This window comes from Cupressus sempervirens, chromosome 10, assembly GCF_028749045.1.
Source record: "Cupressus sempervirens isolate cs-2001-9-10 chromosome 10, ASM2874904v1, whole genome shotgun sequence".
Classification (NCBI taxonomy): domain Eukaryota; kingdom Viridiplantae; phylum Streptophyta; class Pinopsida; order Cupressales; family Cupressaceae; genus Cupressus; species Cupressus sempervirens.
Window position 1 is genome coordinate 45555613 of NC_143127.1, and position 16121 is coordinate 45571733.

The 16121-nt window shown below is 39.2% G+C and overlaps 1 protein-coding gene across 1 annotated transcript in view; it reads right to left on the reverse strand.

Moving 5' to 3' along the window:
- Window positions 1-16121, reverse strand: part of LOC149532492 (heat shock cognate 70 kDa protein-like) — a 218076-nt gene that overhangs the window by 200960 nt on the left and 995 nt on the right. The window lies entirely within an intron of this gene.

Consider the following 16121-nt stretch of genomic DNA (forward strand, 5'->3'; position numbering starts at 1 on the left):
AGACGATTTCTTTTGAAAATTTGGATTTAATTGTAAATTTGAATGATTTTCAAATAAGGAAATTTTTCGTTAGACTTAGGTTCTTGGAAAATCTTATTTTTTTTTGGTGAAATAGAATTTAATTTTGTAAGATGAAGTTAAATTGCAAAATCGATTTTTACTCTAGAGGCAATTTTATTTTTTGTCATAAAATTTTAATTATTTAGCAAAATCGATTTAGAGGAAAATTGCAAAAATTGGCTTTAATAGATTAAATTTGCCTTGAAAGCTTTTGGTTTAATGAAATTGGTAAATTAATATTAAGAAATGGATTTTGGTTAGCCAAAATTCAACTTCAAGGATGTATTAATTAGCAAACCCTCATTAAATAGAAATTTTTAGCATCCCCAAGGCACCATTCAATTTCGTTTTGCAATTTGTGGTTAATTAGTAAATTAAAAGTGCAGTTTTCATTTTAGAAAATTAAATTTTTGGCAAAGTATTTAAAGTGGGCCACTAACTTAGCTTTAATTTTGGTTTTTTTTTCCTCTATAGGACCAAGTCGGCCAGCCTGGGAGGAAGGTGAAAACTGCTATAAAGGGAGTCCCCTCCCATTTCATTTTCATCAATTCATTTGCTCCTCATGCTTGGGCGAATTTGAAGCAAGGGCAGATTTCCAGACTTGGGCGAAATTGGTGGAAGGCAGTTTTTTGGCGATTTTTGGGCAATTTCTCCATTGCCATTGTTGGGCGATTTGTCTAAGGGCCAGATTTTTTGCGTTTTTGGGGATTTTTGCTCCACTTTGTGGGCTGCGATTTGTGCCCTAGGTGGCAGAATTTACAAATTTTGCTCCTTCTTTGCTTGGCCGAATTTTGTGGAAGGGCAGATTTTTTTTTCATGCTTAGCCGAATTTTGTGGGGGCCGAAATTTGTGGAAGACAAAATTCTGATTTTCTAGAGGGGCTGCAATTTTTATATCAGATTTGGGCAATTTTGTTGGGAGAAGAGATACATATGAAAGTTTGATTTTTGCATAGAAGGCAAGTGTTGGATAAGCTTAGAGGCTTTGTTTCCTAATTTGCAAAGGGATTTGTAATTCTTTGATGTCATATCCCGGGTTCCGAAAAGTTGCTGTAAGATTATTAGTTAAGGTGAAAGTCATCATCTAGAGTTGCAAGGAGTGCTTAAGCTGACATCCATTCTTTCGCTCTTTTCTAAGAATTGCACTACTTGGTTCTTCTTGCCTTTTGGTCCACCACTCTACCATCCCGTAATAGGGCGACGAGCATGGAGGATGATAGTGCAAGTAAGAATCCCAAGCGGGCAAACGCTAAGAAAGACAAAGAGGATATGACGCCCAAAACTTCCTTCTTCTCGAAAATGAAGAAAATAACCGATACTAATATCGCTACAGTGGACATGATACGGATGAGGGACAGACTAAAGGAAGGAAAATCCCCCTTGGCAAAGAGGATATACAAGAGCGGAATTGTACATGCAGCAGCTTTTCCTCCTACTTTGCCTTGTCCGGAATTGATTATGGAGTGTGCATCCAGATTTGATCTAGACAGTAAATCCATCATTTTTGGCGAAGGGAAGAGAGTGTTGGCCAACATTGGCGAACAAGCAATTGAAGAGACATTTAATATTCCCCAGAGCAAGGGCATGACAGTTGTAATGGTGGATCAGGCGGCCAAATCATTTCAAGGTAACCAAGAGGCCTACTTCTCACATCTAAAGCGGAATTGGATACACGAAGGAAGGAAAGGAGTTAACAAATCAACAAGGCTTATAGTGGCAGATTTCAAGCCGGAATATGGCGATCTCATTGTTCTTCTCAGCCGGATCATGGGCCTAGCTCAAGCTATGCAATTCGAAAACTGGATGTACTTCTTCATTGATGAAATTGAAAAGGGAAAAGAAAAATTTGATTGGGCTAGGATCATAAGTGAAAATTTAGAGTTGCAACTTAGAACAGTTCAAAACCAAAGGCAATTCTACATGGGATCCTATCTGTTTTACTTAATTGCTAGATTGTATGAGAGTCTGGGACTTAGGGCCTTAGGAGAGATTGGTAATGGGCCGGGGCAATATTTGGTGCATGAATGCTATCCGCAGCTTCATTTGCACAATAACAAGGATTACAAGATGTTTTGCGATGCATTCGCCATGAAGACAGTAAGGGTATTACAAGGGGCGCATGCTAAGAGACTTTCATCAGAAGCAGAAGCAAGGATTAAGAAGTTTGGGAGTTGGTTCATCCAATTCCCGCAATTCACATACATTAGAGTGGCAGGAAGTACAGTTTGTCCCAAGAGGCTTCCAAGATACCCGCCCGACAAGGTAGTTTTGATGGAATTGGCTAGGCAGCTTGAGCACTATGATAGAGTAATGAGGAATGAGGGGAAAACAGGCGTTTCCTTCTCAATTATAATTGGCAATGATAGTTGCCCAAATCGGGCCACCTTTGAGGCTGCGGAAAAGGAATTGGAGTGGTATCATCTAGGATGGTACAGAGCAAGGCAAGGATTCGACCCTGTTGGTCTTATCAAGGCATCTCATGGAAGCGAATTTAAGCATGTTCCCACTATAGAAGACTTTTGGGCCAATGCAAAGGATGATTTTCACGTGAGAAAGCTAGCTTTCTCGAGATTGTCGGTGAACATGATGAGAGATATCAGATGGAGAGGCCTTGATATTCCCGATCAATTGGAGGATGATCGTAGTGTGTTGAGAGAAGACTATGAGACAGTAGTTGGAACAGAGTTGAATCCAGTGGATTGGGACGATCATCAGGATCCTTCCTTGGAGGCAGTCACAAGGACAGTAGATTTGCATACCGAGTCGTGGTATAATGCCAAGATGAGAAAGCTACAAAGACAAAAGGTTCTCCTTACTTATGAGATGATGAAACCGAAGGAAGGTCTAGTAGGATCAATCGGACAGAAGGGTGAAGGAAGTGGCCGGCAATCGGAGACAGTTAGAAATAGCAAGAAGAGGGCTTTGGAGGTAGAGAAAAGCCAAGAACGTTCAAAACCTCCAGCCAAGAGACAGCGAGCAGCGCCGTCAAGGGAGAGTATAACTAAGGCTAGAAGCCAAGAGGTCAATTCGAGTGATAAAGGGGCCGCAGTGGAGGTGAGCTCTGATTCGGAATCAAGTGGCTACAGTGAAAGTACGGAGTACTCCCCTCTCTCGGAGAACCAGCAAGGAAATATGGCAGAAACTAGTAGAGAAGAAGATGGGCCGATTGATATTGAAGAGATAAGTCAGGCGTCTAAGGCCGTTGGTGATGCTTTGTTGGTTGAACCGAATCCGGATTTGGGGAGATGCACTGCACCACTATGGTTAAGGCAAATGCTTATGCCGAGAGGCGAGGTGGTAATGGCTCACGCAGTTGATGATATCCAAGGACTAATAGAAAAGGATGATAGCGAGAACCAAAAATAGATGGCAAATACGGTGGCAAGGGTAATCAGAAGCCACAGTGATGGCCACCGAAGGGTTCAGATTGCTATACCAACAGTCAATGAGGCAGCGGATGAGATTGCAGCCCAGGAGTACGAAATAGTAGAACATAATTTGGGAAGAAATACAGATGATATGGAATGTGAGGAGGTTCAGGAAGGCATAGCATCAATCAGAGAAAGATTGAGGAAGGCAAACGAAAGGATAGTAAAGTTGGAGGCCGAAAACAAATATTGGAGAGATTGCCAGCCAATCCAACAGCTGCATCAGGCAGCCCTTCCTCAAGACAGCAGGAGCAATTCAGAAGAGGTATCAGCTCAGTTACATGAAGTAAGGGGTTGGATCTATGATACAATCCAAGATGGGCGAAATTTCTTGCCCTCCTTCATCTCAACATTCCAGTCATTGGTGACTGTTAGAAACAAATTCAGATTATTTGAAGAGGAATGGAAGAATTTTCTTCCCATCAAGGATTTGGTTATTCCTAGGCTGCAGGCGTTCATTAGGCTACCGGAGGCATATTTGGAAAGAGCCCGGTTGGTTGATGAGAGAGGATTGAGCATAGTTGAATCTTGGTATGTCGCATTGACTACCAGATTCAGAACACTTGAAGAAATTCATGATGAGATTGCACAACACGGCCCAAGCGTCGACACTTCCATTTCGACCATGATGAGCGACGTTGGGGTGGCGCTTGATTTTGAGGGTATTAGAGAGGAGGATGTCAGTGAGACAGGATTTGGATCGAGATTGGATGAGTTAGGAAAGGCTGCCGTCAAAAGGAAACATCTGAACACCCTTTCCTCACTCAATGCTTTTATTGGGTTCGCAAAGGAATATGAGAAGGATCACGAAAGGATACTACAAGCAGCAAACAGCGTGGCAAAGTCAGCAGAACTCCGAGCGAAGCACACACCTTGTCCTCCTATGGAAGAAGTTAACGAAAGGCTAGCTAAGTTCATTGCCTTAGCTAAAAGAACAAAAGAAAAAGGAAGAATTATATTAGAAGATCATCTTATGTAAGCCCAAGTGGCAACTTTCTCTTTCTTCTAGAATAGGACAAGTGTTTGTTTCTGATTGGCCACCATTTTGGTGCCTTCTCATTGGTTGCCACTTTTGCACTTTTTTCATTGGTCCATTGATGAGGTGGCATCTTCTCATTGGCCGATGGGGTGGCAACCCTAATTAGGGTTTTGGATCCAATCTGGATCATCGATCTTGTTTTGATCTCTACCGTCCATTGTATTTTGGACCTCTATATAAGGCCATTGGCTCTCATTTGTAAAGGAGGAGGGGTTGGAGAAATTGTTGCGAAAATAATACCGAAGTGCTCTCTTTTTCATTGCATGTTGACTAAGAAAATTGGGTGTTATTGCATGTTTTCTACTTCCACATAGTTAAATTTTCTTTTCAAGTTGAAGCAATTTCATTTCAAGTTGTTAGAGTAAGAGTAAAATAAAATGGATAGTTGCATGGTAGCTTTGGTAGATGTTTGATAGGGGTCAACACTAGGCCACTAGCATCCTAGCGGCTGGTTGGGAGGCTGTGTGGTGATCTAGTTTACTTTCCTTTGAAGCGTTGCATCTATGGAGGTAGGGCCGCTGGTTAGCCTTCATTAGATTCGATCCCCGTCCATCTGCTAACCTTCCATTCTTAGGAGTAGGAGTAGTTGAGTAGCCTAATTTCATGCTTAGAAGAGGTTAGTTAGAGAAGTAAACCAAAACATCGGCATTCTCACCTTCCATCGCCATTCACCCTACATCGCCATCATCGCGCCATCAACATCATCTAGCATTCACACCGAACCACCATCTCCATTTTCTCACCAAGATCCAAATTTTTCTCAAACAAGAAAACGTAAGGCCGCCTACGTGATTACCAGCAAATCACATTGATAAAACTGAGCGAGTATCCAACGGTGTAAGGAACATTGGAGTTATACTTATGTCCCATGAGAGATAACTTTTCAAGAGAGGAATTGTGTATTTGATATTCTGTATCAAGCATCCAATTACTAATATGTTATGTAGTGACACAAAACTCGCATCAACAATTTGTTGTGCAGGTTGTCAGGGATGGTAGGTGGGTGTTTGGCTCCAGGGGCAAACGACCTTTTGCATTTAATATTCCAACACTCCCCCTTTGTCCCAAGCCAAACAAACAAGGATCACTACTGATCCACCTCAACTACACCAAGATACTCTCTTAGGTGTACAAAACTTCCAATGCCTAATGGCTTGGTAAAAATGTTTGCTAGCTGCTGTTCAAACTTGCAAAATTCCATCTTGATATCCCCATTCTCCACCAACTCTCTGATGAAGTGATATCTGATCTCTATATGCTTGTTTCTCCCATGGAAGACTAGATTCTTGGACAATGCAATTGATGAGATGTTGTCACAGTAAATTGTGGTTCCATCCCCTTGCCTTTCATTCAAATCTGTCAAGATCCTTCTTAATCAAATAGCTTGACATGCTACTGCATTTGCTGCTATATATTCAACTTCTGTTATAGATTGAGCAACAATAGGTTGCTTCTTGGATGTCCATGAAATTGCACTCGATCCCATATGAAATACATATCCGGAAGTTCTCTTTCTATCATCTATACTTCTAGCTCAATCACTATCAATATAACCTATCAACTTAAATTCATTTGCTACAGTATACAAAATCCCAAATCCCTTGGTACCTTTCACATACCTTAGGATCATTTTTCCCACTTGCCAATGGGAATCTTTTGATGTTTCCATAAATCTAGAAATCAGATTTACTGCATGCATTAAGTCTAGCCGAGTTGTAGTCAAGTACATTAAACTTCCAACCGTACTCTTGTATAGTGTTGGATCCACTCTCTTGCTAGAGTCTTCCTTGCTCAACTTCAGACCTACTGCTGTTGGTGTTGGGGTTGCCTTACTGTTCTGCATTTTGAATCTCTCCAAAATTTGACCTACATATTTTTCTTGAGAGATGAAGATGCCATTATGCATTTGTTTTATTTCTATGCCTAGAGAATACTTCAAGAGACCAAGGTTTATCATCTCAAATTCATTTTTCATGGCCTCTTTGAACTCACCTATTAGAGCCTTGTCATTACCAGTAAAAATCAAATCATCTACATACAAGACAACAATCAACACATTTCCATTTGCCACCTTGATGTAGAGAGTAGGCTCACCATTGCTTTTGCTAAAGCCATTGCTCATCAAATATGAGTCAATCCTGTTGTACCATGCCCATGGAGCTTGCTTGAGCCCATAAAGAGCTCTCTTCAATCTATATACTTTGTGTTCTTCACCTGCAACTTCATAACTAGGTGGCTTCTTGATGGGGACACAACCCAAGAACAGAACAGACACAACAGAAAAGGGAAATTGTATTAACTAAGAAAATAAGCTAGTACAAACAGTACAGAGAAAATTGATGCAGGAGCATCTAGAGGTATAAGGGCAATCCTATGTCACCCAAAAAAATGTACTTAGACTTAGTTTTTGTTTCATGTGTTTTTATTTTTGGATACCCATTTGGGTCAAATAAAGGTTCCAACTCTCACAGTTTCACTATCAGTGTGCTAGAAAATCCCGAAAAAATAGGAGCATGTAATTGGGCCATCATTTTGGTGAACTAGGAGGTGTAAATTGGCTAGATGAATGTAATTGTAATTTAGAGCATTCCAAAAAAAGAATCAGGTCAAAAGGACCCACGGTTTGAAAGTTATTGCAGTTTTTCGAGTTTTGGAGACCTCCTAAGAATGCTTTAAAGTCAGGTTAGGGGCATTAAATGACCTCGAAAAGGGCTGAAAAATGGGAGACGAGCAAAGCTTGTCCATAAGGCTATAGAGCGCTTCGAGAGCTTTCCAAAAATGTAAACGGTTCGTCAATTGGAGCTACAGTTCAAAAGTTATGCCTCCCGGAAGTTCGGTTACCATTTCTGGATTCTTCTAGATTTGCATCGACTTCTAACGCAGCTTCTGGAACCTTCTATTTGGTCGGTGGATGCCTACTAGCACTTTCTAGAATGTACTCCTAGTCCTTAACCCTCCGGGGTCTATTTAAGAAGATTTATAGCATTGTAAAAGGCAGTTCGGAGTGGAGTTTGAGAGGAGGTACTGAAAAGAGAAATTATCTCCAGATTTATGCTATTGTAAGCCCTTAGGGCATGTTTTGAAGTTTATTTTCCTGTACTATTTGTACTAGCTTATTTTTTCAGTTAATATAATTTGCCCTTTTCTGTTGTGTCCATTTTGTTCTTGGGGTGTGTCCCCATCAAAAATAAACTTCAAAACATGCCCTAAGGGCTTACAATAGCATAAAGCTAGAGATAATTTCTCCTTTCAGTACCTCCTCTCAAACTCCACTCCGAACTGCCTTTTAAAATGCCATAAATCTCCTTAAATAGACCCCGGAGGGTTAAGGACTAGGAGTACATTCTAGAAAGTGCTAGTAGGCATCCACCGACCAAATAGAAGGTTCCAGAAGCTCCGTTAGAAGTCAGTGCAAATCTAGAAGAATCCAGAAATGGTAACCGAACTTCCGGGAGGCATAACTTTTGAACCATAGCTCTGATTGATGAACCGTTTACATTTTTGGAAAGCTCTCGAAGCACTCTATAGCCCTATGGACCAGCTTCGCTCGTCCCCCATTTTTCGGCCCTTTTCAAGGTCATTTAATGCCCCTAACCTGACTTTGAAGCATTCTTAGGAGGTCTCCAAAACTCGAAAAACTGCAATAACTTTCAAACCGTGGGGCCTTTTGACCTGATTCTTTTTCTGGAATGCTCTAAATTATAATTACATTCATCTAGCCAATTTACACCTCCTAGTTCACCAAAATGATGGCCCAATTACATGCTCCTATTTTTTCGAGATTTTCTAGCACACTGATAGTGGAACAGTGAGAGTTGGAACTTTTATTTGACCCAAATGGGTGTACAAAAATGAAAACACATGAAACAGAAACTAAGTCTAAGTACATTTTTTTGGGTGACATAGGATTTCCCTTATACCTCTGGATGCTCCTGCATCACTGCTCCACATAGATTTCTTCCTTCAATACACCATTTAGGAAGGCGGACTTCACATCCATTTGATATATCTTCCATTTGTGCTAAGCTGCAATTGCTATGACAGCATGCACAGTTTCCATTCTTGCAACTGAAGCATATGTCTCATCATAATCTTTGTCATACTGCTGTTTGTAGCCCTTGACTACCAGCCTTACCTTATGCCTATCAATCTTGCCTTCAACATTGCATTTGGTCTTGTAGACCCATTTCACCCCAATCACTTACTTCTTGGGAGGCAAATCAGTTAGCTCTCATGTCTCATTCCTTTCTATAGCATCTATCTCCTCATCCATGACCTTACACCATTTCTTCTCCTTAATAGCTTCTTCAAAATATATTGGATCACTGTGAGAAAATAATGCAAAATTAACACTCTCATTATAATCTTCATACCTTTCATTTTGGTATATCTCCCTAAGACTCTTGGTCTTTTTTGGTAACAGGGAGGAGAGTGTGGGATCAGAATCTTCACTGCTGCTGCTTTGCCGACCAGCTCGGTCTTCACTATTACTCAGCACTGACATTCGGTCATGCCTAGAGGAGCTCGGCAATGACTGAGGCTACTTGCCTCTTCTTCTATCTGCTCCTTCTTCTTGTTGTTCATTAGCATCTTCTTCACTCATAATTGACACTTTACTTGAAGTGCTCAGTGATTCATCAGTCGGTCCATACCATGACTGATTTTAAAAAAAATCCACATCTCTTGAGAGAATCATCTTGTTGTTCAATAGGTCATACAATCTGTATGCCTTTGATTCTGAGCTGTACCCTATGAAAATGCACTTCACACCTTTGTCATCTAATTTCTGCCTTTTCTCTTAAGGCACATGTGCATATGCAACACATTCAAACACCCTTAGGTGTTCAACTGTCCATCTTCCTCGTGACCATGCTTCCATTGAAATTCTATCACAGACTGCCTTTGTACGACACCTATTAATTAGGTAAACTGTTGTTGCCACAGCCTCTTCCCAAAATTCAGTTGGGAGACATTTCTCTTTCATCATGCTCCTTGCAATTTCAATAATGGTTCTGTTCTTTCTTTCAACCACTCCATTCTGCTGTGGTGTATAGTTGTCTGTGAGCTCTTTCTTTATACCATGTTTCTTGCAAAAATTTACAAAAAAATTGGAGGTATATTCCCCTCCTCTATCTGATCTTAGGACTTTGATATAGTGTCCACATTCTCTTTTAGCCTAGGCTTTGAACTCAAGAAACTTATCAAATGCTTCAGATTTAGATTTCAAAAAATAAACCCATGTCTTACGACTGAAATCATCAATGAATGTCATGAAATAAATACTCCCCCCAATGAAAGTAACTTGCATAGGACCGACTAGGTCAGTATGCACTAACTCTAATGGATATCTAGCCCTCCTAGAATTTTCAGTATTAAAGGGAAGCCTATGTTGCTTACCCAAAATACAAGCCTCACACTTGTCACATAAATTTCCTATTCGTGGCAAAACTTCTACCATTCTTTTATTTGACAACAAATTTAAACCAGCATAGCCTAAATGACCATACCTGAGGTGCCATAGTCCTAAGGGGTCTTCAATCACACTCCTTAGAGCTGATTGTGTGGGAGATGCAGCTCCAATTTGAGATGAGAAACATGTCTCTATCCTCAAGGGAAACATTCTGTTCTTTGTCATTTGAACTGCTGCAAGTAAGTTCTTGCTCCCATCCTTTTCATGAATGACACACATGTCATTCTCCATTAGCACTTTGTATTCATTTTGAATGAGCTGACCAATGCTCATCAAATTGTGCTTCATACCAGGGGCAAAATACACATTTTGTATTTCCTTCTTCTCACCTTGCTTGGTGCAGACCATAATAGATCCTTTGCCTACTACTAGTAGGGTTCCATTGTTACCCATTTTAATCTCAGATTTGAAACTCTTGTCAATGAATGAAAACAAGATTTCATTACCACTCATGTGGTTGCTACATCCACTATCAAGGTACCAAACCTCAGAGCTTCCTTCTTCACCAACATTACACATGATGAAGGCAGTGGCATTGTTTCCACTTCCCATGTTCACATCAACCACATTTGCTTGTCCTGACTGATCATTTTGCTTCTTCCAGCATTCACTTGCATAATGCCTATATTTATGACAATAGTAGCATTCTACATGACTCCTATTTGAGTTGTAGTTTTTCTTACCTCCTCTTGAAGTATTTTGTGAGCTACTTGCTCCATCTGCTCTTCCTGAACTTTTTGTTACAGCATTTTTTTGTCCTCCATTTCCTTGGCCTCTGCCTCTAGAGTTTCTGCCTGAGCTATTTCTTCCTCTCCCCCTTCCTCTTGGATTTGATTGAGCCTTGAATGCTTGCTCTTGGGAAGAAGAAGATGTATTTCTATTGATCATATGCTCATGGGTTTGAAGAATACCCATCAACTCATCCATTGTCAAAACAATGAGGTCTTTTGCCTCTTCTATGGTCATGACCAAATTGTCATATTTATGAAGTAAACTCCTCAATATCTTTTCCACTATCCTCTGCTCTTGATAGTCTTCTCCATTTGACTTCAGTTGGTTAATCACGTTGGAGGTCCTTGAACTGAAGTCTGCAATTGATTCATTTTCCTTCATCTGAAGGTTCTCAAACTCCCTTCTTATATTCTGTAACTTTACTGTACAGACTTTATCAGTCCCCTTGAAGTTTGTTTCAAGGATATTTCATGCTTCCTTTGCATAATTTGCTGCTGCAATCTTGAGAAAAACTGTTTCTGTCATTGCTGCTTCAATAAGACTTAATGCCTTAGCATCCTTCCTCCTTGACTCTTTCAAATGAGTCTTTTGATTATTGGTAAGAGCAGCATACTGAGCTGGGTCTGTCACATCATTGAACTCATTAATTACAAACTCCCACAAATCATTTGCAACCATTATGGTCTTCATCTTCTTTGCCCATGTTTCATAATTTTGCCCATTAAAGGATGGTGGCTGCTGCCATATCTTTCATGTATCTGCTGCCATGTCAAATATCCTAAGAAAATAAATGCCCTAACTCACTGTGGATGTGGGGCATCAAAGCTTTGATACCATGTGAGAAATATAAAATTCAATTAAAACTCACAACTCTAAAATCTAAAACAACTTGCTCGGCACATGAAGGTGTCGAGTGCTAGTTTGCTCAGCACTTGAAGGTGCCGAGTGATAGTTTGCTCGGCACTTGAAGGTGCCGAGTGACAGGCAGTAGGTGCCGAGTTAGCTGGACACAAGAGGAAGCCGAGTAAGCTCGACACTCAAAGGCAATACTCGGCAATCACTAGAAAGTGATACACGACAGAAGAGGATGCCGAGTGTTCTGTTTCATATACTTAATATTTTTGCCATTTTAACCAGAGAGGCAAAGTATGAAGTTTTTCAAACAAACTTGTCAAATGCAATGAATAGAAGAAGAATCAATGGATTCAAGTATGCCTGCTTGCTTTCTATTCAACTGAGATTAAAAATATTACAAAATCTAGGAGCATTCGACTTTAACTAGAAAATCTTAAAATAACCCTAAAACTTTAAACAACTTCAATACTTCAAACTTGCAACTCTAATGGCTACATATAATGGTGCTTGGAGCAATCACTGCTTCAATAGGACAAATCCAACAAATAACAAACTTACAAACTTACAAAATGAACAGAGGAAACATGTGCAACTAGAGACACGACACAAACTTCATTTTGTCTCTGCAACTACTGAATCTGTTGATCACTTTCTTTCTACTTTGCTCTGGTCTGCAACTTCTCTCTGATCTGCTCTGCTAAACACACAGAATGAATCTAAAACATTCATTTTGTCATGCTTCCAAAAACATTTTCCCCCTCTTTCCTGATTTCAAAGCTCACCTACCACATTTGTTGTGCAGGTCATTAGAGATGGTAGGTGGACGTTTGGCTGTAGGGGCAAACAGCCTTTTGCATTTAATATTCCAACAAGCGAATAGCAAAAACTGTTTGTCAGACTGCAGAGAGGGATCAGTGCATCTCCTTCCAATTAATCTCTTGACATCAAACACTATGTTGGTAGGATTGGTTGAAATCTGGAACTTGGCAGCATCCCCAACGAGTCTTTCGTTGGAGGTGAAAGCAACCATGGAGGGAGTGGTTCTGTTACCCTGATCATTGGGAATAATTTCAACTCTGTCATGCTGCCACACTCCAATGCAGCTGTAAGTTGTCCCGAGATCAATGCCGATAGCCTTAGCTTTGGCCTTCCTGTCCACGTTAAATTGTGCATGAATGTAAGAAGAATATTTGGAAAATAATTCAGGTTTTGAATCATGCAGGAAAATGGTGTTATTAATTCCGGAATGAATTACTTTAAGAACAGACTGCAACTGTTATTATGCGGGAGGCTTTGTCTTTGCCAGCACAAAGGGATTTCCTTTAACAGGCACCAAGGAGCTTCAATCGGTAAAATAATGTTTCAGCCAAAAGTACAGCAATTTCAATCAGTCTATGCCAATTAAAAGAGGATGTCCTTAGTCATTGCTAATCACCTTGTTCATAATCGTATGATTTATTTTAGGGTTAGCAGTTCTGTCATGCCAAATTGTTTTGGCCAGTTAGCCTAATATAAGGTATGAACTAGTGTTTAAAGGATTTGTAAAATTGGAAGGTACTGGTGTTAAGACAGTAGGAGTCGTCAAAATCTCAATCTTACCTTTTGGATAAGTTCCTCTGTTTCGGAAGACACTTCAGTTATAGAACTTTCCCCCATATTTTGCTATATGGTTGTCTAGAGAATTTAGAGCCAAAACAGGAGGATATTTATCTGCATTTGTTCCATATGTTGTACAAGAATCACTATCAAGGCTAAGCCAATTTCCAAAAATTGTGTTAAACCTTAGGCAGTTAGTCCAACTCTAAGCAATCAAAACTCCGCCATTTATAATCTAGAAGAAAACAGCGTTGGTTTTTTTTCCTATTATACTTCAGCAGAAATTTCAGATGTTTGTCCTGATGATTGGGGTAATAATTTTCAGTTTGAGCCTTGTGATTTGATGGAAAAAAGATTGGACACCTATTACATTTGCAAAGAAAATTCAATTATTTTGAATCTCATGAAACTTGAAAATAATGTTAAGGGTATGTTGTAGATGTACTGCGATGGTTCAAGGAGCAAGAATGGTATTGGTACGGTTGTAATGTTGGTTTCTTTCAACAAAGAAAACTGCTATTTTACCTTCAGATTTGATTTCTCATGTACTATTTATTTAGCTCAGAACGAGGTCTTCATTCAGCGATTGCTAGTAGCACCAAAGAAAGGAGTAAAATTGCTATAAGGATTTGAAGATAGTGAGATGTCCGTGAATGCAAATAGAGCTTAAAGTATAGCGAAGAATAGTCTTCTCAAGTTTTATAAAGGTAGAATATAGACTTTGAGGCACTTGGCATCTAGGGTGTTCCTAGAGAGCAAAACAAAGAGGTGGACAGCCTTGCAGCAGTTTGAGGGGAAATTTGAAAATAGTTCAAATTTTGATACAAAGAAGAAAATGCTATTGCAAAAACCTTCTACTATTCATAACCCTGTTTTTTCATTAGATTGTCCCATTAGCTCTTTATTCTTCTTGGTTCTAAGCTTAGGCTATGTTGACAACTACAATAATAGAGGAAATTTGGTATCCCTCTCACGTGAACTACTTCATACCATTCTTTAGCATTCGGTCCTAGTCCTCTTTGCTAGCAGCAGTAGAAGATCCAGTTTCAGGCATTGATGGTTGTCTGGTAGCTATTTAATAGTTGTTTCCCCTGGTTTAGAAATGGTGGAACCATTTTATTGAGTTTAAAGAGCAGATTAAACCACATCAAAGAGAAAAACTTAAATAAAAGCAAATGGAAATAGACACATAATGCAGTGAATTACGTGGCTGACCACATCATCTGTGCCATAGGTGGCTAAACTTTTGAATTTTATAAATAATAGAATTTCAGTTTATGTTTTGTGTATGTCAAATCTTATAATTTCAAAGCAATTTTGTTCGTGTTAAAAATGTGCTGAGTAATTAACAGTTAGTATTCAAGTGAAGATCATCATGGAAGTTAAAAGAGCGAAGGTAGTGTATAAACTGAATTTCTTCTATAATCTATTTTCAGCATTTTTATATTATTTGTAAATATATGTACATATTTTTATCCCTAAACAGAAGCCTTTTAAGCTGCCAAACACTATAATTTCAAATTTGCCATTTCTAACAGCCCAATGTAGGTAGGTACAAAGCCTACAAATACAATGACCTAGCGGGGTTTGAGCCTTGGTGACAGTCTCATCAATGAAGCATTTCTACCACTGCCTAGGAGAAGATATAAGGTAGTTAAAAGAGTTCTTTTATGTATAAAAAGAAATATTAAAGAGTATCTTTTGACTAAGAATATTGGGAAGTATAAAATCCATGCATAAATGTCAGACTCCAAAATTATGAGAAGTTTTTGTGAAGAGGAACATTTTCATATTGAATGTGGTATAATAGATGATAGATGAGCATGTCGTGTCAAATGTCATTAGGAAGAGACAACAGATGAGCTCCAAACTGATGGCAGTGGATAGACAAGAGCGACAGATGTTGTTAACATAGAAGCAAAAGGTCAGGAACCAAGAAGATGCAAAGAGATGTGAGCACTGGTTGATTGGTACCAAGAGATTGGAGATTGAAATTACAGAGTGAAAGCTGAATCAGATTGATGAATTCCCCAAATCATCTTGGATTTCTTGTTGTTTGAGTTAGTATATAGAGTGAAAAGTTGAATTAGATTGATGAATTCCCCAAATCATCTTGGATTTCTTCTTGTTTGATTTAGTTGACAGAGTGAAAAAAAGTTGAATTAGAACGATGATGCTCCAAATCATCTTAGATTTGTTGTTGTTTGATTCAGGTGTTATTGATGTTTATTTCTTTATAGACCAAAGAAGTTGTCGATTTAATGATCTAAAATTTTGTTAATTTAGCAATGTGCTGAGAAGTCAAATAGTTTAGTTCTGTACAGAGTAAACACAAAGAGTGTGGTAGTCTTTTTAGCAATGTTTCATCATGTGGATATGAGCGAAAGGGTGGTAGAGAAGATCTGCAAAAAGGCCTTTCTTTGAGACACGGCAAGAATTATTAGGAGCATAGATGACAACCTTGTGATCTCAAGGTAGAGGGATTGTGATATAGCCATACCAAACGGACACTCTTAAAAGATACCCGATCCTGGAAATTGAGGACCGGAACTTTTTCAATTATAGAATATTTGACATACAACGCAGGGCTGATTTCCTAATAAAGCTAGGTTCGAGATTTCCTTGGAGGAGAAAATTTAGTGGAGGAGAGTGAAATAGACCAAAAGCTTAGGAATATGGAGGCAGGACTACTTACTATATTTTATTCTTAGGGTCAATGCCGCTGAAGGAAGCAGGAGAGGAAGAGGTTAGGGAATTCCCTTTAGCATTTTGATTTTAGTCTTGAAAGCGTAGAAAAGGTTCATTTGCAGTAAGGGCCATAGTAGAATTTGGTTCAGACTTTACAAGTAGTAGTTTTAGTTTATAATGGAAAGCTTAAGTTTTTTAAGGCATTATATATATTATGTAGATTTATTTTTATTACTATTATTATCTGGCATTAG